The sequence below is a fragment of the Miscanthus floridulus genome, chromosome 8, assembly GCF_019320115.1.
Source record: "Miscanthus floridulus cultivar M001 chromosome 8, ASM1932011v1, whole genome shotgun sequence".
Taxonomy (NCBI): domain Eukaryota; kingdom Viridiplantae; phylum Streptophyta; class Magnoliopsida; order Poales; family Poaceae; genus Miscanthus; species Miscanthus floridulus.
In genome coordinates this window covers 91,051,150-91,078,145 of record NC_089587.1, presented here as the reverse complement: position 1 = coordinate 91,078,145, position 26,996 = coordinate 91,051,150, and the positions used below count along the sequence as shown (strand labels likewise).

General features: G+C 43.5%; 2 pseudogenes; one reads left to right on the top strand and one right to left on the bottom strand.

The window, feature by feature from the left end:
• Positions 1-2,655: 2,655 nt before the first annotated feature.
• On the top strand, positions 2,656-4,245 carry LOC136469567 (pentatricopeptide repeat-containing protein At3g02330, mitochondrial-like; annotated as a pseudogene).
• A 17,408-nt stretch (positions 4,246-21,653) lies between these two features.
• Positions 21,654-26,028, bottom strand: LOC136472917 (F-box/FBD/LRR-repeat protein At1g13570-like; annotated as a pseudogene).
• Positions 26,029-26,996: the final 968 nt, after the last annotated feature.

Genomic DNA, 26,996 nt, shown 5'->3' with positions numbered 1-26,996 from the left:
GCAGTCAATATAATGTCCCGTTTGTGCCAGAGGATGAACTGCCCCATAACATCTCCGAGTAACACCAGCCCCTCGGGAGTTGCATAGTCTATCCTCCACTGCATGAACTCGGGCTTCACTGTATGCACCTCGACCCTAGTGTAGTCCGTCGATATCTTATTATTGTGGTGTAAGCCACCGGGAGGATGTGCAACACCCATTGCCACCTCCATCACAGTGTTCTGCCGGCTGCTAAGAAACACCAAGGTGCAACTAGTAGGTTCCCGTATGAGATCGACTGAGGTTGTGGCCGTAGTGGAACCTTGGCTGCTAGGAACTTTCGGAGGGCTGGTAACTAATGCAACTTCTTCCGGTGGCGTCACTAATATACGTGGCTCCGTAGACATTCCTTGCTCCTCTAGCACCTTCGCAACTAGAGCCTTCACTTGGAGCTCAAGACTAGTCTTCCGGTCTCGGCCATGTTTCTTGTACATGTGCCTGTCCTCTTCAAATCCTTGCTTCCAGGTCATCCTTTTCCCTAGCCCCCTGGTGCGGCCTGTGTGCTCCTTGTTTCCCAAGCCAAGGCTAAGCTCGTCCCTCTCTCTAGAAGGATTGAATGAGCCCGTCTCTTTGTCTTCAGCATATTTTAGTATCCTTGATACCACCTCTTGGGTCTCTGGCTTATCAAACTTAAGATTACTGCCAGATGGTTCTATACTCCTCGCATATATCCAGTTCCTTAAGCGTACCTTCAACTTCATCACATCGATAATCCCAGCAGCTACGGCCTCTTCATCCATCTTCCTAAACTGCTCTTCCTTGGCATAGTAGCCACTGGGGCCTAGATGATGGTGGTGTTTGTTCCTCTTCGCTAGCTCGATGTTACGAGCACTGAGCTCCAATGCCTCCGCTGAAGTCTTCTGAGCCACGAGCTCCCCCCATTGACTAGGAGTTATTTTGCCGAACTCGTTGAAGGGAGTTAACCCCTTTTGGATATACTTCGTGTTAAGCTCCGACCTCCAATGTCGAAATGACTCTCCCATCATCCTGATAGCATTTTTTTTACCAATTCGTGCTTACCCTCCAGAAATCTAAAATTGACCTTTAGCTGCCTATCCCATAGTGCATTCTTTATGTTCTCTGGTACCTCTTTCCAGTTAGGGATTGCTGGGTTCAATTTATCTCTTACTAGGGCCCTGATCGCATTACGGAATCATCCTCTTAATTCCTTCGGCTCAAGGATCTCCCCTGCTGGCCCAACCTCCGTTATCACAAAGCAAGCCTTATCTAGATATAGATTTCCTTTTCTATCCCCTCGTTTCCTCTTAGGCTTGGTAGTCATGGTTGTGTCTTGAGTTTGTGGAGCAGAGGCATCGTGATCCGTCTCTGTGATTGTTGCCTCGGCTCTCCTTTCCTCTACTCCGTCGTGTCCAGCGAGATGTCATGGACGTCGATGTCGTCTTTTCTAAGTTTCTGGAGGGACCTGTATATAGGACAGGTCAAAGTGTTAGCAGAGGTAACATAGCCAAAGCTTTAGCAAAATTTACAAGCTAAGGCTTCTTCCCTACCTCCTCGTTTGGGTCAAAATCCTTATCCAAATCTTCCTCCGTTGGCCTCCTTCTTGCTTCAGGTGGGAAAGGATCCTCAGGACTTTCATATCCCTCTTCTAACTCATCATCCTCTTCTTCTTCGCCTTCAGCAGCCTCTCCTTCAGGGCCTTCCTCCTCGTCACACTCCTCCTGAGTAAGCATCACTTTTAGATCCTTTTCTACCTCGTTATCGAACTGTTCCTGAGTAAGCTGGTCCTCTAATGCTTGCTCCTTAAGGGTTGGCTGCTCATAATGCTCGGGGCATCGAGCTGCACGGTCTGTTGTCTGTGACATTATTTCGCGCTTTGTTCTAAAAGATGCAAGAAAGTGTGCTTTAGGTACACGAGAAGGTATAAGAAATCAAAAAGGTCTATAAACCAAAGTAGTCCTATAAAACAATAATATAAAAAACGAGAAGTAGCAGTGGTAGAGGCCTCAGAAACATATCAATCATCATCTGATCTTGAACTTGGAGCATCAAGGCATCATAACAGAGAAGAGAGGAGAAGGTAATGTAGGGGCGGCTGCTAATGATGCCAAGTTCCTCACAAGTTCTTGATCATTAGCTCATATTCCATATAATGTATGGACTTAGATAATTTCATCATCGGCAAAACAAAGGAGGGGAGAGGAGAGGGAAGATTTGGTAAAAAAAAGCAACAGCTGCTTAACAAACACAGAGAGGAAAAGGTGTAAAAATAAGCAGCTGCTACTTCCCAAACATAGAGGATAGGAAATATGGCAAAAATAGAGGAGAGGAGAGATTTGGTAAAAAAACAGCAGCTACTGCTTCCAAAAAAGCAACAACTGCCATACTACCATCAGAAGTAAGCAAGAACAGAAATATACTGTGTAAGTCTATAAAAAAGGTAAGCAAGAACAGAAACATGGTAGTAGGGAACCTGTTATCTAAAAAAGGTAAGCAAGAACAGAAATATACTGTGTAAGTCTATAAATAACAAGGTGTAGATAAGCAAGAACATGCACTTATATAGAGAACAGAAATATACTGCCATCAGAAGTAGTAGGTAAATGTGCTAAACTCATAGAACATGCACTTATATAGATGCAGTCTTTTTAGTTATCAATGTTAGTTAGTGTGCCAGCGCCGGCCAGCCTTAAGTCTGGTATTGGTTTTGATGTAGTTAGCTTATTAGGTGTTTTCAGTGCTTGTGCTGAGGTTAAGGGCTACTTTCAAGGGTTACAAGTCCATTGCTTAGCGATTAAATCAGGTTTTGATGTGGATGTTTGTGTCAGAAATGCAATTTTGGATCTATATGGGAAGTGCAAAGCATTAGTAGAAGCGTACCTTGTATTCCAGGAGATGGAGCAAAGAGATTCGGTGTCTTAGAACGCTATTATTGCAGCTCTTGAGCAAAATGAGTGTTATAAGGATACTATAGCTCATCTAAATGAAATGCTGTGCTCTGGTATGGAACCTGATGATTTCACGTACGGTAGTGTTCTTAAGGCTTGTGCAGGTCTACAATCTTTGGAATATGGGTTGGTGGTTCATGGCAAAGCTATCAAGTCTGGACTTGGTTTAGATGCTTTTATTTCAAGCACTGTTGTTGACATGTACTGCAAATGTGGCATGATCACAGAGGCTTAGAAACTTCATGACAGAATTGGGGGGCAAGAACTTGTTTCATGGAACTCTATCATATCAGGTTTTTCACTCAACAAACAGAGTGAAGAAGCACAAAAAATTCTTCTCGGAGATGCTAGATATGGGTGTAAAGCCTGACCATTTTACTTATGCCACTGTTCTTGATACTTGTGCTAATCTGGCTACCATTGAGTTAGGGAAATAGATCCATGGTTAGATTATCAAACAAGAAGTGCTTGGAGACGAATATATCTCTAGCACTCTTGTAGACATGTATGCCAAGTGTGGGAACGTGCCAGACTCACTGCTAATGTTTGAGAAGGCGTAGAAACTGGATTTTGTATCATGGAACGCTATGATATGTGGCTATGCGCTCCATGGCTAGGGATTTGAAGCCCTAGAGATGTTTGAGAGGATGCAGAAAGCAAATGTTGTGCCAAACCATGCAACTTTTGTTGCAGTTCTGCGGGCATGCAGCCATGTTGGTCTGCTAGATGATGGATCCGGTATTTCCATCTGATGACTAGCCACTACAAATTGGAACCTCAACTGGAACATTTTGCTTGCATGGTGGATATACTAGGACGCTCAAAGGGCCCACAGGAAGCCCTAAAATTTATTAGAAGCATGCCTCTTGAAGCAGATGCAGTCATATGGAAGACTCTGCTAAGCATTTGCAAGATTCGTCAAGATGTTGAAGTGGCTGAAACTGCTGCTAACAATGTTCTATGGCTAGATCCAGATGATTCATCAGTTTACATTCTTCTCTCTAATGTATACGCTGAATCAGGGAAATGGGTTGATGTTTCAAGGACTAGAAGGCTAATGAGGCAGGGATGGCTGAAAAAGGAACCTAGTTGTAGTTGGATTGAGGTGCAATCCGAGATGCATGGTTTCCTTGTTGGCGATAAGGTCCATCCTAGATCAAGGGAGGTGTATGAGATGTTAAATAATTTGATTGGTGAGATGAAACTCTCTGGGTATGAGGTTTCATTAGCACTGTTTGCTGAGGTTGATGAAGAGGGGAGCACATCTGAGCAAGATTACTTTGTTGGAGTCGGTGATTAATCTGTTTTGTGTTGAAGATGTCAATACCATTATGAAGCTTTGACCTTTTGTGTAAATTTGATAGATTCCTCCAGCAGAGATAGTGATACTACATATGACACTGAGGCAGAAACTCAAAATTTTCTACATGGACATGCCATGTAAGCATATTCTTGTTGATCTTAGGATGCATGGAACTGACGTCTGTTGGCATGACAGCAAGTCATGACCATGTCTGCATTTTTGCCATTATGTGGACTGACTAGAAAATATACTAGCAAAAAACAAAAAAAACAAAAAACAAACAAAAAAAGCTGGCCATATCTTGTTCTATTATTCTATTATATAATATGATAGATAAGGCAGTTATTATTCTTTCCACCATTTGTACTTATTGTGGCCTGTATACAGGGAACTGAGTAAAATTGGCACAAGGGGAGATGCAATTCCCCATTCCTTTCACATCATCAAAAAAATGTTGGTTTGATTAAAAATGCTATTGGTTCTTTGATTAGGTCGAGCAAGCTTATTGATTGTTTAGTAAGTAATAGTCCACTTTCGTGTACTCGAGAGAGTTTGGAAAACTTAAGCTGCTGGGGGAGTAAAATGCACATCAATCACTACACCGATTCGATTTGGCAAAATGCAATCATAATGCGATAAAATCAAATTCATACATATGTAGCACAGATAGGGATAAAAGAGTTCTGAATTTAAGACAGACAGCAGATCAAATACAACTTTAAGTAAAGAAGTACAAATGCAGCTAAATCAAATCATATAGTTTGTGAATAAGCATCTCCTTTTTACACAAATGCAGCAACATATGTATTTATTAATAAGAAAACCAGATCTTGGCAGGGCAGATGACCTGACAAGATCATTATCCATTTCTAGCCATGAACCTACACATCTAGTGACAAAGACAGAAAAGCTCATAAGGAAAACAATGGCATACCTGAAAATGAGTCGTCGGCGTGCGGGGGTGGGCGCCGGGGGTCGGGCATGGGAGGACGCTGGGGGTCGGCGCACGGGGGAGGGCGTCGGGGGTCGGGCGCGGGACGCCAAGGGTCGGCGCGCTGGGGCGGGTGCCGGGGACCGGGTGTGGGTGTCGGCGTGCGGGGGCAGGCGCCGAGGGCCGAGCGCGGGACGCCGAGGGTCGGTCGGCGCGCGGGGGAGGGCACTAGGGGCCGGGCGCGGGACGCCAGGGGTCGGCGCACAGGGCAGGCACCGGGGGCTGGGCACGGTACGCCGAGCGCCGGGGGACGGGTGCGGGACGCCGAGCGCCGGGCGCCGGCGGCGAGCGAGGGCGCGGGGGCGGGCACGGGACTGGTGGTGGAAACCCTAGGCGCGCGGGCAGCCTGACGGCGTCGGTGAAGAAGACAGCGCCCAGACTGACTCTCGTGTGTCGGTTCTCCTCTTTATACTCCCTCCTATTTGTAGGGGTGGTTCCTGATCTAGCCGCCCCTACAAATCCATTTGTAGGGGCGGTTCCTGATCTAGCCGCCCCTACAAATGCATTTGGTCAAATGAAAAAACAACACTTTGACTCTAGTATTATGAACTCTAAATGACTTCAAATTGAAAAATTTTGAATACCAAGTTTGTTAAAAGAATCAATATCTACAATTGTTGTTTTGGTCAACTTTCCATTTGAGAAAGTTTAGACGGTTCAGATTTGTGATTTTTAAATTTCAACGCCTACAAACTAGTTTTTGGAACCCTACGTTATCTCAAATTGAAAAGTTTTGAATACTAAGTTTGTTCAGCTCATCAAGATATACCATACTTATATAGTCCATTTTTTCATTTGAGAAAGTTTGAACAAAATGTAGTTCAAATTTCACAAGTGTGTGACATAGTTTTAGAAAGTCTATATGAGATTCAAGAATTTGTGACTAGTGTTTGATAAAACTTTCTCAAATGGGAAAATGAGCTATGTAACAATTGTAGATCTTGCTGAGATGATCAAACTTGGTATTTAGAGTTTTTTCATCTGAGGTCATGTAGTGTCTCATTTGAGCAAGTTTGACCAAGTCAAATTTGGTCAAATGAAAAAACAACACTTTGACTCTAGTATTATGAACTCTAAATGACTTTAAATTGAAAAGTTTTGAATACCAAGTTTGTTAAAAGAATCAATATCTACAATTGTTGTTTTGGTCAACTTTCCATTTGAGAAAGTTTGGATGGTTCAGATTTGTGATTTTTAAATTTCAACGCCTACAAACTAGTTTTCGGAACCTTAGGTTATCTCAAATTGAAAAGTTTTGAATACCAAGTTTGTTCAGCTCATCAAGATCTACGATACTTATATATTCCATTTTTTCATTTGAGAAAGTTTGAACAAAATGTAGTTCAAATTTCATAAGTGTGTGACATAGTTTCAGAAAGTCTATATGAGATTCAAGAATTTGTGACTAGTGTTTGATAAAACTTTCTCAAATGGGAAAATGAGCTATGTAACAATTGTAGATCTTGCTGAGATGATCAAACTTGGTATTCAGAGTTTTTTCATCTGAGGTCATGTAGTGTCTCGTTTGAGCAAGTTTGACCAAGTCAAATTTAGTCAGATGAAAAAACAACACTTTGACTCTAGTATTATGAACTCTAAATGACTTCAAATTGAAAAGTTTTGAATACCAAGTTTGTTAAAAGAATCAATATCTACAATTGTTGTTTTGGTCAACTTTCCATTTGAGAAAGTTTGGACGGTTCAGATTTGTGATTTTTAAATTTCAACGCCTACAAACTAGTTTTCAGAACCCTAGGGTAGTCTCACACACATGCATAAAATATATAGTCTCACATGCATGCATAAATGAAGCCTTACAAATACACACTTACACAAACACTCCACGTTCAATAACTAGCTAGCCCACTGTAACGACTTTCCCCTTGACACCTTTTCGTTCCCATGGCATTATATCTTTGGGGAGGTTCTTTTCCACAACACTGATCTTCTTAGGAAAGTCTGTGAATAGCGGCATCTCATCATAGTTATTGTAAGCTTCAACATCGTCCATGCCATCAACTCTAATAATATGTTGTTTCTCGGAGGCAACCACGTGCTTTGTCTTCTTCTTCGGGGGGAGGTTACTTTGTGGGTCAGACATATAGAAAACTTGTGCGACACGTGAAGCGAGCACCCAAGGGTCATCTTGGTAGCCTAGATTCTCGAGGTCTAGGACTCTCAATCCGATCTCGTTCAGTTGGTGTTGTTTGATCTAGCGGCATCGAAACAGGGCCACCGTTATATCCCTTCCATAGTCAAGTTCCCATATCTCTTCAATGATGCCAAAGTATTGGATCTTTCGCCCTAATCCAACGAGAGCCTCTATTTGAACACCGCTGTTTTGGTTCACATATTTACTATCCTTTGCGTGGGTATAGTACATGTACCCATTGATGTCATAAGCATTCCAAGATGTCACTTGTCTCGATGGCCCCTCCACCAATCTACTGATGGTAATAGAGTCTATGGTTTCTTCAGGTGGTATGTTTTGGTCCTTCAACCATATAGTTAGTCGTTGCGTATGCTGTTTCATGACCCAATCATCCAAACAGCCATTTCTCTCCGCCATAATGATAGCCAAGTGTTCATCAATATACGGTTGCATCAGTTGTGTACTCTGTAAGACACTGTAATACGCTCGACTCACCTCTTTGTAATCATGGTCGATGAACACTTTTCTACCACTGGTGCCCTTCCCAGCCAGCCTACCCTTATGATGAGAATCGGGTTTACCAATCCCTTTCTATACTTTTAGGTACTCTTGACAGCACTCGACGACTTCTTCAGTACTGTAACCCTCTATCATGGAGCCCTCTGGGTATGCTCGATTATGCACGTATCGACTTAAAACCGACATGAATCGCTCATAGGACCACATTTCATGCAAGTAGCAAGGGCCAAGCGCCTATATCTGATGAACCATGTAAATCATGAGATGTGGCATTATATCAAAAAAAAGCAGGAGGTAAACACATCTCCAATTGGTTTTGTGTCTCCACCACAAATTCATGTAGGTCACTCAGCTCTTCCTTGCCAATCGTCTTCTGTGAGATCTTCGAAAAGAAGTAGCACATGTGGGTGATGGCCATTTTCAAGAACTCTGGCTTTATAGCCCTGATTACAATAGGTAGAAACACTATCAGCATCACATGGCAATCGTGAGCCTTGCAGTGTGTTATTGACAAGTCCTTCATTGACACTAGCTTCTTCACATTTGCTGAAAACCCAGTCGGGACTTTGACCCCCCTCAGGAAAGTGCATATAGCTCTCTTCTCGTCTGGTGTTAGGTTGAAGCATGCCGTGGGCAGAGTGTATTTTCCATTAGCCTCAGGTACCGGGTGAAGCTGTGGCATCATGTTTAGCTGCACCATGTCTTTCCGTGCTTTCAGACCATCCTTTGACTTGCCTGTGTCCATCAAGGTAGCAATGAGACTCTCAAAGACATTCTTCTACACATGCTTAGCATCAATGGCATGGGGGACCTCCAAGTCTAGCCAATAAGGCAGATACTGAAAGAAGATCGATTATTTCTTGAAAGGTACGCCTTCGATAGGAGGTGTGCTTCTATCTCTATTTGTCCCATCTGGATTCTTCTTTCCATAGATGACGCGTATGTTTTTCACCATTCTATACACATGTTCTCCGTTATGACGTCTCTCCGGAGGGGGTTCAATCTCTGGGGCGTTGTCATAAAATCTAAAGAACAATTTGCTGTGGTACTTGTGACTTGTCTTTAAGAAGCGTCGGTTCCTTAGGTAAACTATCTTCTTGGATGCATCTAGGTAAACCCATGTAGTACCATCCAAGCAAACCAAGCATCCCGTCTTCCCTTTGATCTGTCCAGACAAAGCAAACAGCGTGGGATAATCATTGGTAGTAACAAATATTATTGCTCTATATATGAAGTCCTCCTTTTAGAACGTATCGTACATCTGCTCCCCATGCCTCCATAGTCTCTCCATTTCTTGCATCAAGGGCTCGAGGAACACGTCTATATCAATGCTTAGTTGTTTAGGGCTAGAAATAAGAATAGTGAGGAGAAGGTACTTTCTCTTCTAACACAACCATGTTGGGATATTGTACATGGTCAAGATCACTGGCCATGTGCTGTGGTTTCTCATCCTCTCATTGAAGGGATTCATTCCATCGGTGCTCAGGCCAAACCGTACATTTCTTGGGTCATCGCTGAATTCTTTGTGCTTCTCATCAAACCTTTGCCACTGACTACAATCAGCCGGGTGTGCAATCTTATCATCATCCACCTTGCGCTCATCATCCCACCATGTCATGAGTGTGGCTTCTTTAGGGTTTAGGAACATACGTCTCAAGCGGTCGGTCACTGGTAGGTACCAGATTACCAGGGCAGGAATTTTTCTCTGCTTTGCATCATTGCCTAATGGAGTGTCCTCTGGGGGCTGAGATTCTTGTATCACCTTTTTTGTACCCTTCTTATTCCTCTTTTTCCCCATGGATGGTTCGTCTCCACCGTAAAGGTCATTGTTCTTGTACCGGCTGGCCCCACACCGGGGACATTTATCCAATGACTTGAACGTTTCACCACGAAAAAGTATATAGTGGTTGGGGCATGCATGTATTTTTTCAACCCCCATTGTCAATGGACTTATGATCTTCTTCGCTTGGTATGTGTTGGTGTGAACTGAGTTTGGTTGTGGCAGCACCCATGACAGGAGATGTAATAGATCATTGAAACTACAGTCTGACCAGCCATACTTAGCCTTCAGGATGAGCAGCTCAAGCACGAAACATAGCAATGTCCAATGTGTCGGACAACCCTTTTCAACACCATACATAGTCTCCTTCGATGCTTTTATCACTCTTTCCAAATTTTCTAGACCTTTTGGGCTATTTAGTAAAATCTCTGGTCCAAGGGTTCGAATCATGTCATCTAAATCATCTTCAACTCCGACACGTGCTCCACCATCATTATTGGCACCACCTTTGTCGTTACCATCCCAACCACCAGCATCACCACCTTGTTCATTGCCAAACTCGAAATCCATTTGTGCATCAAGCTCGGCTGAATATTGGGATAGGGATTCTATGGTTTTATCGTCGTATTCCTCCTTATCCTCGTCGTTAACAATAACCGTTTCACCATGATGAATCCACACTGTGTAGTCCTCAACAAATCCTCATATAATCAAATGTGATTTGATGATAGTCACATCTGTCCATGCCATACGGTTCTTGCAATCTTTACAGGGGCAAATAATTGTATCTTTATTCTCTTTCAATGTCGTTGCATGCTTCGTTGCGGCTTCAATAAATTTATCCACCTCTTCACAGAAACCTGCCTTGAACCTTAACGAACCATACATCCAAGAGTTCATGTACTCCATCTTTTACAACAACAACAAAACAAACATTAAAGGACTACTTATTCAGATATATATAAAAATTAATCAAAGTAATAATTATTTGAGAATAATTGTATATACCTCAGATATATATATGAATATAAATCTAATATAATTACATGAAGCATACAAACACACCATGGTAGAGGAAAATTAATTAATGGCCCATTTATCCATAAATAATTAAAATACATATTTATTGATTACAATAAACAATTTCAAAGACAACAATTAGCAATAATTATACTTTACCCAATATCTTTCGTACAAACCCTAGTCCAATTTTATCAAACATAAATTTACAAAAACGAAATTAATAAAAAAACCAAACCCTAGATCTAGATCACATGCACATGAAACATCCATAAAACTAACTAATGGTTCACTAGAATCAAGAAACATGGACCAAATAAGGGTATGGTCTTGTTCCCCTCCCTAATTTACCCTAGTACATTTAAAAGTTGGGTCTAATTTGCTCATAAATAACTCAAGCACCATAGAAGAGAGAGAAAAACAAAACTCTAATTATTCACTAATCAACCATTAAAACTTTAAAAAAAGTGTGGAATAGCATTTTCTTACCTTCTACAACCTCTCTACCAAAGGATTTGAGACCAAAACCTTCTCCCCTTAGTAGAGCAATTTTTGGGAGGTGCCCAAGGCCTCCCCACCTTTCTTTCACGGGTTGGAGTGAGTGACCTGAGGAGGAAGAAGGTGCTGCCTTAGTTTTATATGGGGGCCATTTGTAGGGGCGGCTGGTGATTGAGCCGTCCCTACAAATAGGAGCTATAAATACGGGGCCATTTTTAGAGGCGGCTGGTGATTGAGCCACCCCTACAAATCAGACCCTATTTATAGGGGCAGCTCGTAACACCAGCCGCCCCTGCTGTTTCATTTGTAGGGGCGGCTGGTGTCTGGGCACCCGAGCACGCCACTGTAGGGGTGGCTCCATCACCAGCCGCCCCTACAAAAAAATCGATCCGTTGCTAAAATCGTTTTCTACGTAGTGGCTGAAAGCATGGTGCAAGTGTACATGGATATGGACACTGGCAAGGACATGTGGGATGCACTTGAGGCCAAGTTCGGTGTTGCCGATGCTAGCACTGAGCTGTACATCATGGAGAAGTTCTATGACTACAAGATGGTCGATGACCGATCTGTAGTAGAGCAGGCTCATGAGATACAGATGCTGGCAAAGGAACTCCAGAACAATGAGTGTGAGTTGCCTGACAAGTTTGTGGCCGGCGGTATCATCGCTAAGCTGCCACCTACTTGGTCGAGTTTTGCCACTACTCTAAAGCACAGGAGGCAAGTGTTCAGTGTGACTGATCTCATTGCTACTCTTGGTATGGAGGAGAATGCTAGGGCAAAGGACACTCATGGCAAGAAAGCGCATGAGGAAGGTTCTAGCGCCAATTTGGTGCAAAAGAAGAACTTTCATGCCGCACAGAGGAAGAAGAAAAACAAGCATGCAGTCAAGCCTAAAGCTGCAACTTTTAAGAAGAAGGGCAAGGAAAAAGAAAAGGGTCTTTGCTTTGTCTGCGGTGCATCTAACCATTGGGCAAAAGAGTGCCCTGACCGCAAGGACAAGCAGAAGAAGACCGCAAACATGGTTGTTAGCGAATCTGGAGGATCTGGGTACGGTAATCATCTACCTATAGTTTTTTTAGTTTGTCTCTCGCCTGAGTGGTGGGTTGACACGGGTGCTAATATTCATGTATGTTCTGATGTTTCTTTATTTTCTTCTTATCAGGAACAAAGAAGTTGCTCCTTGCTGATGGGAAATGGTACATATGCTGCTGTACTTGGTGTTGGTACGATCAATCTGAAGTTTACTTCGGGAAAGATCATGCAGCTAAAGAACGTGCAGCATGTCCCCTCCATCAAGAAGAATCTCGTTAGTGGGTCTCTATTGTGTAGAGACGGCTTTAGACTTGTGTTTGAGTCCAATAAATGTGTCGTATCCAAGTATGGAACCTTTGTTGGAAAAGGCTATGAAAGCGGAGGCTTGTTCCGCTTCTCTTTGATGGATTCTTGTGATAAAATTGTGAACCATGTGAGAAATGATGATGAGTCTAATGTTTGGCATTCCTGACTCTGTCACATCAATGTTGGTTGTATGATGCACTTAGCTAGTTTAAAATTAATCCCTAAAATTGATCTGGTCAAAGGGTCTAAGTGTCATGCTTGTGTTCAAGCGAAGCAACCTCGCAAGCCTCACAAGGTTGTGAAAGAGGCGAGAAATTTGGCACCGCTAGATCTCATTCATTCTAATCTGTGCGAGATGAATGGTGTGTTGACCAAAGGAGGAAATAAATATTTCATGACTCTTATTGATGATAGCACTAGATTTTGCTATGTGTACTTGCTAAAAACAAAGGATGAAGCAATGCATTATTTTAAAATCTATAAAGCTGAAGTAGAGAACCAATTGGAAAGAAAAATCAAACGGTTGAGGTCTGATCGTGGGGGAGAATACTTTTCATATGAGTTTGATTCATTCTGCGAGGAACATGGAATTATTCATGAGAGGACGCCTCCATACTCCCCCCAATCCAATGGGATTGCTGAACGAAAGAATCGCACTCTAACTGATTTGGTTAACGCCATGTTAGACACTACGGGACTTTCCAACGAATGGTGGGGTGAGGCTATATTGATGGCATGTCATGTCCTGAATAGAGTTCCTACAAAGAATAAAGAAGTAACACCATTCGAGGAATGGGAAAAGAAAAGGTTGACTCTCTCATACCTGCGCACTTGGGGATGCTTGGCCAAGGTGAATGTGCCAATCGTCAAAAAATGCAAACTTGGACCAAAAACTATAGATTGTGTGTTCCTCGGTTACGCTTTACACAGCGTCAGCTATAGATTCCTAGTTGTAAGCTCTGGAGTACCTGACATGCGTGTTGGTGCAGTGATTGAGTCCAGAGATGCTACATTCTTTGAGAATGAATTTCCTATGAGAGGAAATGTACCTAGCACATCTAGTCAAAAATCTGTTGATTCCCCCGTGGTGCCAACAGAACATCTTGAACAAACATGTGTTGAGAATCCTGAGGAGGATAATAGTGGAGCTACTCGAAAGAGTAAGAGACAGAGGACTGTAAAGTCTTTTGGTGATGATTTCACTATATACCTCGTGGATGACACTCCAAGCACCATTGTTGAGGCATTTTCCTCTCCCGATGCTGACTACTGGAAGGAAGCAGTGCGAAGTGAGATGGATTCAATTATGACTAATGGAACTTGGGAGATTGTTGATCGTCCTTAGGGGTGCAAGCCTATAGGATGTAAATGGATGTTCAAGAAAAAGCTTAGGTCTGATGGTACGATTGAAAAGTACAAGGCAAGGCTTGTGGCTAAGGGTTATACCCAGAAAGAAGGCGAGGACTTCTTTGATACTTATTCACCAGTGGCCCAATTGACCATAATCTGAGTACTGCTTGCCCTGGCTGCATCTCATGGTCTTTTCGTTCATCAGATGGATGTTAAGATGGCTTTCCTAAATAGAGAGTTAGATGAGGAGATCTACATGGATCAGCCTGATGGTTTCATAGTAGAAGGTCAAGAAGGAAAGGTGTGTAAATTATTGAAGTCTTTGTATGGCCTAAAACAAGCACCTAAGCAATGCCATGAAAAGTTTGATAAAACTATGACATCTGCTGGCTTTGTTGCGAATGAAGCTGACAAATGTGTGTACTACCGCTATGGTGGGGGAGAAGGAGTAATCCTGTGCTTGTATGTGGATGACATACTAATCTTTGGGACAAGCCTCAATGTGATTGAGGAAGTCAAGGACTTTCTGTCAAAGAGCTTTGACATGAAGGATTTGGGAGTGGCTGATGTGATACTAAACATCAAACTACTAAGGGGAGAAAATGGTGGGGTAACACTTGTACAAACCCACTATGTGGAAAAGGTACCGAGTCGCTTTGGTTATAGTGACTGCAAGCCTGTGTCCACTCCCTATGATCCAAGCGTGATCCTGAGAAAGAACCGAAGAATAATGAGGGATCAGTTGAGATACTCCCAAATCATCGGCACGCTAATGTACTTGGCTAGTGCAACGAGGCCTGACATCTCATTTGCTGTGAGCAAATTAAGCCGGTTTGTTTCAAATCCGAGAGATGATCACTGGCGTGCTCTTGAAAGAGTATTGTGCTATCTAAAGGGAACGTCGAGCTTTGACATTCACTATGCTGGGTACCCAAAGGTACTCGAGGGCTATTGTGATGCAAATTGGATATCTGATGCTGATGAGTTAAAGGCCACAAGTGGATATGCATTCACACTTGGAGGTGGTGCTGTTTCCTAGAAGTCTTGCAAGCAGACCATCTTAACGAGGTCAACAATGGAAGCAGAACTTGCAGCACTTGATACCGCTACTGTTGAGGCTGAATGGCTCCGTGAGCTCCTTATGGATTTGCCGGTGGCTGAAAAACCTGTGCCCGCAATTTCTATGAACTGTGATAACCAAACAGTAATTATCAAGGTAAATAGTTCAAAGGACAACATGAAGACCACTAGGCATGTAAAGCGGTGGTTAAAATCTGTCAGAAAATTGAGAAACTCTGGAGTAATAGCAATGGACTATGTCCATACGTCTAAAAATCTAGCAGATCAATTTACTAAGGAACTATCACGTAATGTGATAGATAGTGCATCGAGTGAGATGGGACTGAGACCTACATGAAGTTCTATCGTAGTGGCAACCTGTCCTATATGATCGAAGATCCCATGAATTAGGATGGTGAAACAAGCTATGGATAGACTAAGGGAAGAGACCCTTTTAAATAAAGGTCAATCTCTTGAGTAATGCACTTCTCTTCCTATCTGTATGGTAGGTTGGCAAATACCTCAATGTGATCCGAGTGGCTTAATAAGAAGCAAAGATGTCAGCCTACAGGGCATCTTAAAGGAACACACCTATGTGAGTTCGATTGCTAGTCACAATCTATGAGATTTGGGTGATCTCTAGATACTCATGAATATGCCAGGAGTATGACTTATATGCTCCAACCAGAGGGGATGCTACAGGCAGCCTAGTATCAGTAAAGGAATCGAGTGAGCCTCACTTTGCACAAAACTATTAATTCAAGGCATAGTCCATTGGTCAGTTGTAAATGAGTGTAAACTCCTTTTCTAGATGGATGTTCAACTTAACAGTCTCCATCGAAACACTGGTATATCAAACAAGCTCAGAACTGAAGACATTAACTATAGACTTCTGAAGTTTGATGGGGATTGTTAGATTAATTTGGGCCAGGCCCATTATTTATTCTCATTAATCAAATAAACTTCAAAGGCCCACAATTATTGTTAAGTGGAAAAGTGATTAGTACCACATGGGAAATTCACTAAAAAGGGTTCTCAACTTAAATAGTGAGTCTTAAGACTCTCACATAGACAAGTTGAGAAGGAGAACCGGGAGGCCACACGCGCGTGCCGCCGCCGCCGCCGAGCCACGCCACGCCGCCTGCCCACGCGCACGCGACGCGCCGGGCCGGGCCGAGGCCGTGGGCGTGGGCGTGGGCCGTGGCCTAGCCTAGCCTGGCCTGGTTTTATCGCTTGGCCCAACCGAACCCCTAGCCGCCACAGCCAACTCCCACCGTCCAACCACCCTGTCCAGGTTCATTCCCCGACAAGGCCTAACGGACAGATGGGGAACGGCGCGGCTATAAGGGGGGGGGGCGCCCCTGTCCGGTGGCGGACAAACTCGAACCAGTGACTCTTTCTCTTCCTCCTCTCCGCAACATCTGAGCGTTGAGCTGTTCGTCTGCATCTCCGGCCGGAGTTCCCTACGCGCACAGGGAGCTTCGGTAGCAGGCCTCCAGAACTTCCCCCGTCAAGCGTACCTGCACGGGTAGGCGGGGAATCAAGTTTTTGGGGAGCGCTGGCTTCCCGGCGCGACTGCTGCCCCGTCTTCGTTTCTGCAGGTTCCTGTTTGGGGGCTTCTGCTTCCTGACGGGAGAGTCCCGTGCTACTGCTCCGACACCGCACCTGCAGATGCTTCCCGACGCGACCTCCTCTGCAACATGGTGGACACAAGGAGGACTGGCGCCCACACCAATGCCACCGACGAAGAAGATGGTGGCTCACTGTCCGCGGGTACCGGCAGTCCCACCCTAGGGTATAAACCTAATCCCACTGTGCGCTATTGTTCATATGCTTTTCTGTTAGCGTTATTAGCGTACTTGGTTGCTGCTCCGTTAAATACTACCTACAGTAGTGGTGGTGTTTACAGTATGGTTAGTGGTACTGTTACTATTGGTTAAGTCATTTTTATGGATTAATATAAGTCGTAAATTAACCAAATGTTCAACAATACCATGCTATGCTACGGCCGGTGTCTCTTGCTAATTGCAGCCTCCGGCAAATAGCAAGCCACACACACACATATATATATATATTATACTTTCACAACAAAAGAAAAAAAGTTGATGTATGCAAAAAAAAGAGTTAATGCACGCATCAACATGAGATATATATAACAAGTTGTTTGGCTTATGATTTTTATGGCCGATAAGTTAGTTGATGTTGTTTTATTATGAGAGAAAAATACTGTGGCATGACTGATAAGTCAGACTTTATTTATTTATTTATTTATTTTTGCCTAATAAGTCGGGCTAAGTTGAAGCGAACAGATAAGTCTGAAAGCAGCACGTACGGCTGCTTGAGTTGATTCGCTAATGAGAGCATATACGGGAGGAGGAGACGGAAGACGACGTGGGTCCTGATGTCCACACGTTATCCAGATGGAATACATTGTTGTTTCTAAAATTTATGAGTAATGAAATAATTTACTCATAATACAAATCATTCTTTCGACCTTCGATCACCTAAAATACAGTCAGGCAAAAATGGATCGCTCAAATAGAACATCTCGAGAAACTGAAGATTCTAGTTGATAAATAACTAAAAAATATAGAGAGGGAGAAGACCTAAATAAATTCAAAATTACTTTAGAGTTCTGAGTACAAATTTGTTTATTAACTTATGGGGGCATAAATTCTTGGCTCCGATGCAACGCACGGACATATAAGAGTCTCCCAAGTGACAGTGTGGTAATACCATGCTATGCTACGGCCGGTGTCTCTTGCTAATTGCAGCTTCCGGCAAATAGCAAGCCTCCCACATATATATATTATACTTTCACAACAAAAGAACAAAAAGTTGATGTATGCTAAAAAAAAGTTAATGCACGCATCAACGCGAGATATATATAACAAGCTGTTCGGCTTATGATTTTTATGGCCGATAAGTTAGTTGATGCTGTTTTATGATGAGAGAAAAATATTGTAGCATGACTGATAAGTCAGGCTTTATTTATTTATTTATTTTTGCCTAATAAGTCTGGCTAAGTTGAAGCGAACAGATAAGTCTGAAAGCAGCACGTACGGCTGCTTGAGTTGATTCGCTAATGAGAGCATATACGGGAGGAGGAGACGGAAGACGACGTGGGTCCTGATGTCCACACGTTATCCAGATGGAATACATTGTTGTTTCTAAAATTGATGAGTAATAAAATAATTTACTCATAATACAAATCATTCTTCCGACCTTCGATCACCTAAAATACAGTCAGGCAAAAATGGATCGCTCAAATAGAACATCTCGAAAACTGAAGATTCCAGTTGATAAATAACTAAAAAATATAGAGAGAAGACCAAAATAAATTCAAAATTAGTTCAGAGTTCTTAGTACAAATTTGTTTATTAACTTTTATTATTTCCTAAAAATGATTGAATCCGTCGCTGTAAGCGTGGTAAAAATATCTTTGGCTCCGTTGCAACGCATGGGCATATAAGAGTCTCCCAAGTGGCAATGTAGTAATACCATGCTATGCTATGGCCGGTGTCTCTTGCTAATTGGAGCCTCCGGCAAATAGCAGGCCTCCCACATATATATATTATGCTTTCACAAAAAAGAAAAATAGTTGATGTATGCTAAAAAAAGAGTTGATTGACGCATCAACGCGATATATATATATATCAAGCTGTTCGGCTTATGATTTTTATGGCGGATAAGTCAGCTGATGCTGTTTTATTATGAGAGAAAAATACTATACCATAACTGATAAATCAGGCTTTATTTATTTATTTATTGTGGGCTAAGTTGAAGCGAACAGATGAGTCTGAAAGCAGCACGTACGGCTGCTTGAGTTGATTCGCTAATGAGAGCATACGGGAGGAGGAGACGGAAGACGATGTGGGTCCTGATGTTCACACGTTATCCTGATGGAATACATTGTTGTTTCTAAAATTTATGAGTAATGAAATAATTCACTCATAATACAAATCATTCTTTCGACCTTCGATTACCTAAAATACAGTCGGGCAAAAATGGATCTTTCAAATAGAACATCTCGGAAAACTGAAGATTCCAGTTGATAAATAACTAAAAAATAGAGAGAGAAGACCTAAATCTCGCGTTGATGCGTGCAAAGTACGAGCAAGTTTACCAAAAAGGGCAAGCTGAAAGCTCTAGTTTGGTTTTGGTGAATTGATGAAACCCTAAGTGCTAACCTAGTTTATCAAGTGATCATGAGATAGGTAACACACTCCAAGTGATGAAACAAATGAAGATCATAGCATGATAATGATGATACTATGATGATTATCAAGTGCTTAGACTTGAAAAGAAGAAAAAAACAAAAAGCTTAAGGCAAAGGTATAAACCATAGGAGCTATTTCGTTTTGGTGATCAAGACACTTAGAGAGTGTGATCGCATTTAGGATTGATATCCGTACTATTAAGAGGGGTGAAACTCGTATCGGAATGCGGTTATCAAAGTGCCACTAGATGCTCTAACTCATTGCATATGCATTTAGGATCTAGTGGAGTACTAACACTCTTGAAAAATGTTTGTGAAAATATGCTAACACATGTGCACAAGGTGATACACTTGGTGGTTGGCACATTTGAGCAAGGGTGAAGAAAATAGAGTTGAAAAGGAGTTAGCCGCGCTGATTACAGAGTGACCGGATGCGTCCGGTATGGTGACCGGACACGTCCGGTATTTGGCGACGAACTCCGCGACCGGACGCGTCCGGTCGCCACACCGGACGCGTCCGGTGTAAATCAGAAAACGCAGTGTTCGGCAGAGCAGTCGATCGGACACTGGCAGCGTCTGGTACGGTGTGACCGAACACGTCCGGTCGAGCGTGGATGCTTACTGTACTCCACCGGACGCTGAGGCTCAGCGTCCGGTCAGTTTCTAACGGACGCGTCCGGTCGGCCTAGTGGCTTACTGGACTCGACCGGACTCGGTAGCTCAGCGTCCGATCATTCGTAGTTCTGCGTCCGATCTGAGCGTCCGATCGCATGAAAGTGTGGGCTACAACGGCTACCTTGTCTTGAACTGGACACGTGGCGGTCTGGGAGAGACCGGACGCGTCCGGTCGACCTACCAGGCACATCCGGTATTCACGACCGAAGCGTCCGGTGCTGCGTCCGGTCGATTGGACCGGAGCATCCGATCGACGCGTAGTCCGCCCGTTTTTTGAGCCAACAGCTCTATTTTATGGGGGTTTCTATTTAAAGCCCCATGGCCGGCTCAAGCTATGACTCTTGGCCATTTTCATTGACATAGCAACCTTGTGAGCTTAGCCAAAGCCCTCCCACTCATCTTCATCATTGATTCATCATCTTTGTGAGATTGGGAGTGAATCCAAGTGCATTGCTTGAGTGTTTGCATCTAGAGACACTTGGTGTTCGTGTTTCGCTGCGGATTTCGCTTGTTACTCTTGGTGGTTGCCGTCACCTAGACGGCTTGGAGCAGCGAGGATCGTTTAGCGGAGGGTGGTGATTGTCTCCGGCTCCGATCGTGGTGGTTGTGAGGGGTTCTTGACCTTTCCCCGGTGGAGAGCCGAAAGGTACTCTAGTGGATTGCTCGTGGCTTGTGTGATCCTCATCTTGTGTTGGTTGTGCGGCACCCTATTGAGGGTTTGGCGTGTGAAGCCAATTAGCGCGTGAACCTCCAAGTGAGTGAATCACCACAACGAGGACTAGCTTGCCGGCAAGCAAGTGAACCTCGGTAAAAATCATTGTGTTCATCATTAATTCCGAGGTGATTGGTCTTCATTGTTATTCATCCTTGTGATTGATTGGTTCTTTCATCTACACGACGGTATAACCTTCTTGATCACTCTCTTTACTCTACCGCAAACTAGTTGACAAGCTCTTTAGTGTTGCTAGTTGCGAGAGCTTGCTTGCTTGGTGGGTGTGGCTCTTTAGTTAGACTTTGAGAGCACACTAACATAGGGTAGTGTCATAGCTCTTGTGTGAATCGACACTATCTAAACTAGAATTGTGGTAGGTGGCTTGTATTTTAAGTAGGTTAGTACAACGCTTGCTTCGCCTCATAATTGTCTAACTATTTTGTTAAGTGTTGTTGTAGAAATTTTATTAGGCTATTCACCCCTCTAGCCATTAGGACCTTTCAGAAGCGCGGACTCACAATTCCTTCCACGAGCGCCGCACCCAGCCATCTACTAGAGTTGAGAGAGGCGGGTCTTCGGCTCCATGGTCGGCTGCTTTCATGAGCCGCGTGCTCGTGACGCCGGCCAAGCCGCGCGCGCCCGCGCCAAGCAGAGCCACATGCCTGGCTGTGCGCCCACGTCAGGCTAAGCCGCGCGCGCCCGCGCCGCTTCCTCCGCCTGGCCACCCGCACCCACTCGCCACACCCGCCCGACGCTACCCTTCTGCCGCCACTGTCGCCGCACCCAGCCACCCGCTGCCTGCTAGCGTTAAGAGAGACGACCCTGAGAGTGACGACTGAGAGATAAGGGGTAAGTTTATCTTTTCACTGGGCTTTTGTTAAGTTTTAATTGCTTTGATCCGGATGTAGATAACTGAGTTAAGCATTGGGGTAAATGAAGCTTTTGTTTTGGAAAAGTAAGGGTAAAAACACAAAGTAGAAGAAAACAGTGGGAGTTAAAATCACAATTGGGGTTTGAAATAGAAAAAAAAAACACAATATTCGGAAGGGCAAACTTGTCATCTTTTAACTTTTTTAACACTGTTACCTGCTGTTCACGGAGTAGCGGTAAACTGAACCTTCGTTTTGGAAAAGCAGAGGTAAAAACACAAAGTGAAAGAAAATAGAGATAAAATCACAATTAGGATTCAAAATAGAGACAAGAACGCAATAGCCCCTTAATTAAACTAAATAACATCAAGCTTGGCACTTGGTGGGATTGCTCTACTTAGGCATGTCATAGCAATCCTCTTAGCTTCCTCAAAGGGCGGTGGTCCACTCTTTATCGTCCAATGATCACCAGCAGAAGTACTACGTTTATGTGTATCTACAGTTATAACCTCCAGTGCAGGACCATTTTCGACGACGTGTAAAATAAATTCGACTTGCCCTCTTGCCCCTTTGAATCCTGTAATCCACATCTTCTTCAAACAATTGTAGGGATTGCATTGCCCAATGTCCTGCCTACGAGGACCCACGTCTGCCAACCATAAAGATGTAGTGCCTGAAAACTGAAAGGTAAACAGAACAGTGTTATCCATGGTTCAATTATTTTATTTATTTGTAATATGTGTATGCATTTGGATGCCCTAGATCATATGGTGAAATTGGAGCGCAGAGGGTGGGTAGTGGGACAACCCGTAGTAGCGCTTACCTATTGAATGACCATATTACCAAATGAATCAGATAGAAATGAATCTGAGTACCAAGCAATCAAAATTAGTTTAGCTAACTATAAATATCATGACACCAAGCAATGCTATCGATCAAAGGCAACTCATAATTTTACCCAACTGAAATGAAGAAAGCAATCTGTGCAGCAGCCGCAGTAGCGGAGCCAGGATTTCACAGCTGGGTATTCCAAGTACAAAAAATTTCTGATGCATATGCAATAGTAATAAGGGACAAAACCAGTATAAAATTGATCCTGGTGCACAGCTCAAGTAGTATATATATAATTTTCTTAAAATATATGCTAGGTAAATTATTTTTTTACCCTGGTAACAAGGCACCAGGCAAAGTGAACCGGTGTCACCCCTAGTAATAATCAAAGTATAAATTCTTTATCTACGTTACAAGAAAAACAATGCAACATTTCTTTCAAAAAAAAGAACACAATGCAACAAAAAAAATAGAAAACGAAACCTTCAATTCTTACTCTGAAGAATCAAGAATGGATCTAGGGTCTTTTGTGTCCGTCGTGCTGTTGCTTCAAGCCGTAGATGAGAGAGGTGCCGAGGGGAAGGGTCGGACACCTGGACGCCGGAGCCGAGGGGGAGCCTACAAAGACCACTGACCGCCGCCGCCGGAGGAGTGCCGGGCGCAAGGCGCTGCCGCGTTCCCGACTGCCAGAGGGCCAATGGGCGAGGGGCCGACCGGGCGAGGGCTGAAGGGCCAAGGGGGAGAGCCGACCTGCCGTGCCGCCGCTCGCCGGTGCAGCCACCGCCCTTCCGATCGATGCAAGCGACGGACGGGAGTAGGAGACAGGGACGGGAGTAGGGTCGATGGCTTTCTGTCTTTGTGAGTTCGTGGGCTGATGCTACTAGTTGTTCTACTGGGCTTATGGGCTACATATTTGCAACATTCAACAAACTAACATGCTGTATCATTATATATGTATACATATATTTGTGTTTGTCACAAAAATCATGGGTATTCCATGGAATACAGGGGCATACCCCTGGCGCCGCCCATGGCAGCAGGGGTCCAGTTGGATAAACAGGAGTGCTAAATCTTTTTAGCGAATAGCGTCTGGATAATTGTTTCAAATATTCTCCTAATATGGCTTCTTAGAAGCTACCGAAATACAGCAAACGAATGAATCAGCGCACTAATAAACACTTGCATAACAATTGAAAAAACAATTCTGCCTAACTTTTTAGACACATCACCACGGAACTTAAAGAAGAGGAGAATGCATAACTGATAGCTCATCGAGGAACATAGATAAATGAAATAGAATGAGAATAAAAAACAAACTTAAAAATACAATTCTCACTTACATGAACCTCCAAGTCTTCAATAAAAGGTGTGGCCCTCAGAAATGATACCGAATAAAGAATGCTATCAACATTTCTTTCAGATATAGACAGGAACAACTGCAAGTGCTTAAGACGGGAAAACTTCAATGGGTTGTTCCACAACCATTGCTTCTGAAATATAAAACATAAAATGTCATTGAACTGAATTTTTCAAATAAGTTAAAACATACAACCTCAAGCGTCATATAAGGGGGGTTTACCTTTGATAGCTCTAGCCAACGTAAAGTTAGATTTTCCACGTTTGGAAGACCGTTGAGGAGTGATATGAGGGCATCCTGAAAATCTGCCTTGTAGAACATAATATTTGCACTTTGTATCTTCAGTGAGTGGCTGAGTCCAATTGGTATAAACCGTCCATAGTATTCAAAGGTAGTGAGATTCATAGCATGGAATTCTACCTTGGTAAATTTGCAACAGTCAATGTGCAAGTACAGTAGATGGGATAGCGGACCATTCACCACCAGTTCATCATTGAGGTTACATCTGTCTATGCACAGCTACTCAAGATTACAACAATGGGACAGCACATGTCCAAGGTCCTTTTTGGAGGCATGCACTAACTGTAAATAAAGTTTTTTTAGATTTGGGAAACCTCTATGGTGGGAAGGTGGTTTCAAAGATACAAAGCTAAGCTGCATATGTTGTAGGCGAGATATATTTCCACTGTCTAAAAGTTGGAAAGGAAACACATCGACCCAGCTGAGGTTCGCAGTAAAATTCTGCGGGCTTTAGATCCAAAGTAAGGTTCTTTGTCCCTGACGAGGCAGCAAAACTAACCCAATTATTGAGATGGTGAACTAGTAGGCTATCAACAAGATCCATCCTGACTTCAAGTGTTTCAACCACCATGCCATGGTGTTTCTGTAGAACAGCATTGACCTCGTGGATGAATCTTCCAGTGTGCTGGCGCAAATCATACCTAGAGCATTTGCACACTTGAACACCATCAAAAGTCAACCTGGGGCACACAGACCACGTGCATCTCAACTTACTTGACAAAACATTAGCCCTTGCGAACTCTTTTGGCAGGAGTTTGGACATAATTCTGTACACGACGTCCTACAGCAATGATATATACCACATCCATGGATTAGCCTGAAGTTTAGAAGTATCATCTATATGTATATACCAAGAACAAAGCCCCCGATCGAAGAGAAAAGAAGAAAGGGGATGAAGTTGGACATACCATCGGAAGGTCTTCAAACCGAACTCTTGGCACTCCAAACTCATGGATTGCATCTTCACCACGAGCATCATCGCATGTTCTTGTTTTTTGGCACATTAGATTGTTCATCCTTCTTCCAAGAATGTGTTGTTGACTCGAAGAAGGAAAAGCCTATATATCCTATATATCATATAGTATCAGAATTAACATGATGTGGATGGACAGAAAAAAAAAATTGAATAATATCAAACGGGACAAATGCATCTTTCTATGCAATCGTCCCTTGTATATATATTTTGCACATGGAAAATGTTGATATTTTACAAAGAACAATAAAACAGTATACCAATCATCACCTCAAGCAGCACTAACCACTAAACAAGGCAGCAGGAGGCATAATAACTGAGCAGAAACATAAATTATGGATCTTTTATACAAATTAGACTCAGCCACTTGTTGAAGCTACAAAGGTTTGCGAGCAAAAGCTGCAATACACAGGAGAGCTGCGCGCGTGAAAAAAGGGCCAAACTGCAAATGGCCGCAGTTGACCACAACGTCCATGGTTACGGCCAGGACGCACCGTCCGACTGAGTTGACTGATGAGTCTTGGCCAGAGCCCAGAATCAAGCTAACAGTTGACGCACAAAAGAAAAAAGGAGGTTCGATCTCAAATTGGGCGGCGGAAGCCCGGAGATCTTGCTCTTGCGCGACCGAATGAGAGCGCGGGAGAGAGAAAGACGAGTTTGGGAGTTAGGCTCACCTCACGGCTCACATCCACGCGCGGCAGAGGGCGGATCGACGGCGGGGGCGAGGCGTGCTCGGGCAGAACGCAGGCGGCGGCCGACGGACACGAGTTCACTTACCGGAAAAGGACGATGCGGGACCGCTATTGCTAATTTTCTACTCCGTATATATTATATGGAGCCTGATTCGACAGAATCCTCGACGGACGGGCATTGGCGTTCGCAATCCGAGGCGGCGCCGGCGACAGGCACTCCGGCTCGAGCTCGCCTCTGCAGCTGACTCGCGTCTCCAGCAGAGGCTTTGGGCTTTGGCGGTTTGTGGCCTCGGCCCAAACTCAGACGACACAAGGGAGTCCGGGGCTGAGGGAGAAAAGGGGAAAAAAAAATCTATTTATCTTATTGAACTATACTACTAGTCGGATTTGTCTTCCCGAGCTTTTACACTAGACTATAAAAAATAAGTGTTGCTGTAGTATTTATGTCATTATGGTATTGGTGCTGATTAATTTTTTTAAGTTTGATTACGATTGTAGAAAATATTAATAATATTTATATCTTCAAATAATTTTATTATAAAAATAAATTCAATGATCCTATCTAATAATACTAATTTTGTATTATCTATACTTAATCTATACCTAATATTAAAAAGATAAAATTTTTGCCACCCTAAATTTTCGTTCAAGCAGTCCTAAAGGGGCTCGGCTTCGGTAATCACGCAACCGTCATTTTTTTTCTCCAGAGTTGAGCATGTTAACGAATTGTTTTCGTTGTTTCTCCAAATCGGACTCTTACCACCATTGTCGACAGAATATCGTCGGCAGTTCACCGATGGGTATCCCACGATGGTAGATTTGTCGGTGGGGGTGCGTGTAATCAGGAACCGGATGGTGACACAAGGCGCAGAGACAGCGATTTAGACAGGTTCGGACTGTCTGATCGACGTAATACCCTACGTCCTGTATCTTTGGTGTATTGTATTGAGATGTAGTAGATAGATCTTGTCTGCTAGGGGACCCCTGCCTCTCCTTATATAGTCCGGAGGAGCATGGTTACAAGAAAAAGTAGCCTATTTGATACTATATAATGTCTTGCGGTGCACGCCGAGCAGCGCCGTGCACGCCTTGATCTTGTGGGTTGGGCAACCTCTGATGGTGCGGCCCATGTCTTGGGGCCATACCCCCACAGCTAGTCCCCGAGCCTCGAGATGAGAACAAGCACATTCACCGCAAGGTGAAGTGTGTCCACTTAGTCCCCGATCCTACTGAAAGATGAAGAATGAATCTTGTAGCAGGGTCAAAGAAAAAGAAGTCTGAAAGCTTGCCGACATCGTTCGACATGCACGTATCAGGACCCTAGATGTGCCACCCAAGATCAGCACCTTGATCCGAACAGCAAGGAGCAGCTTGATAGCACACCGATAAGACGTAGCAAGATTCAAGCACCGA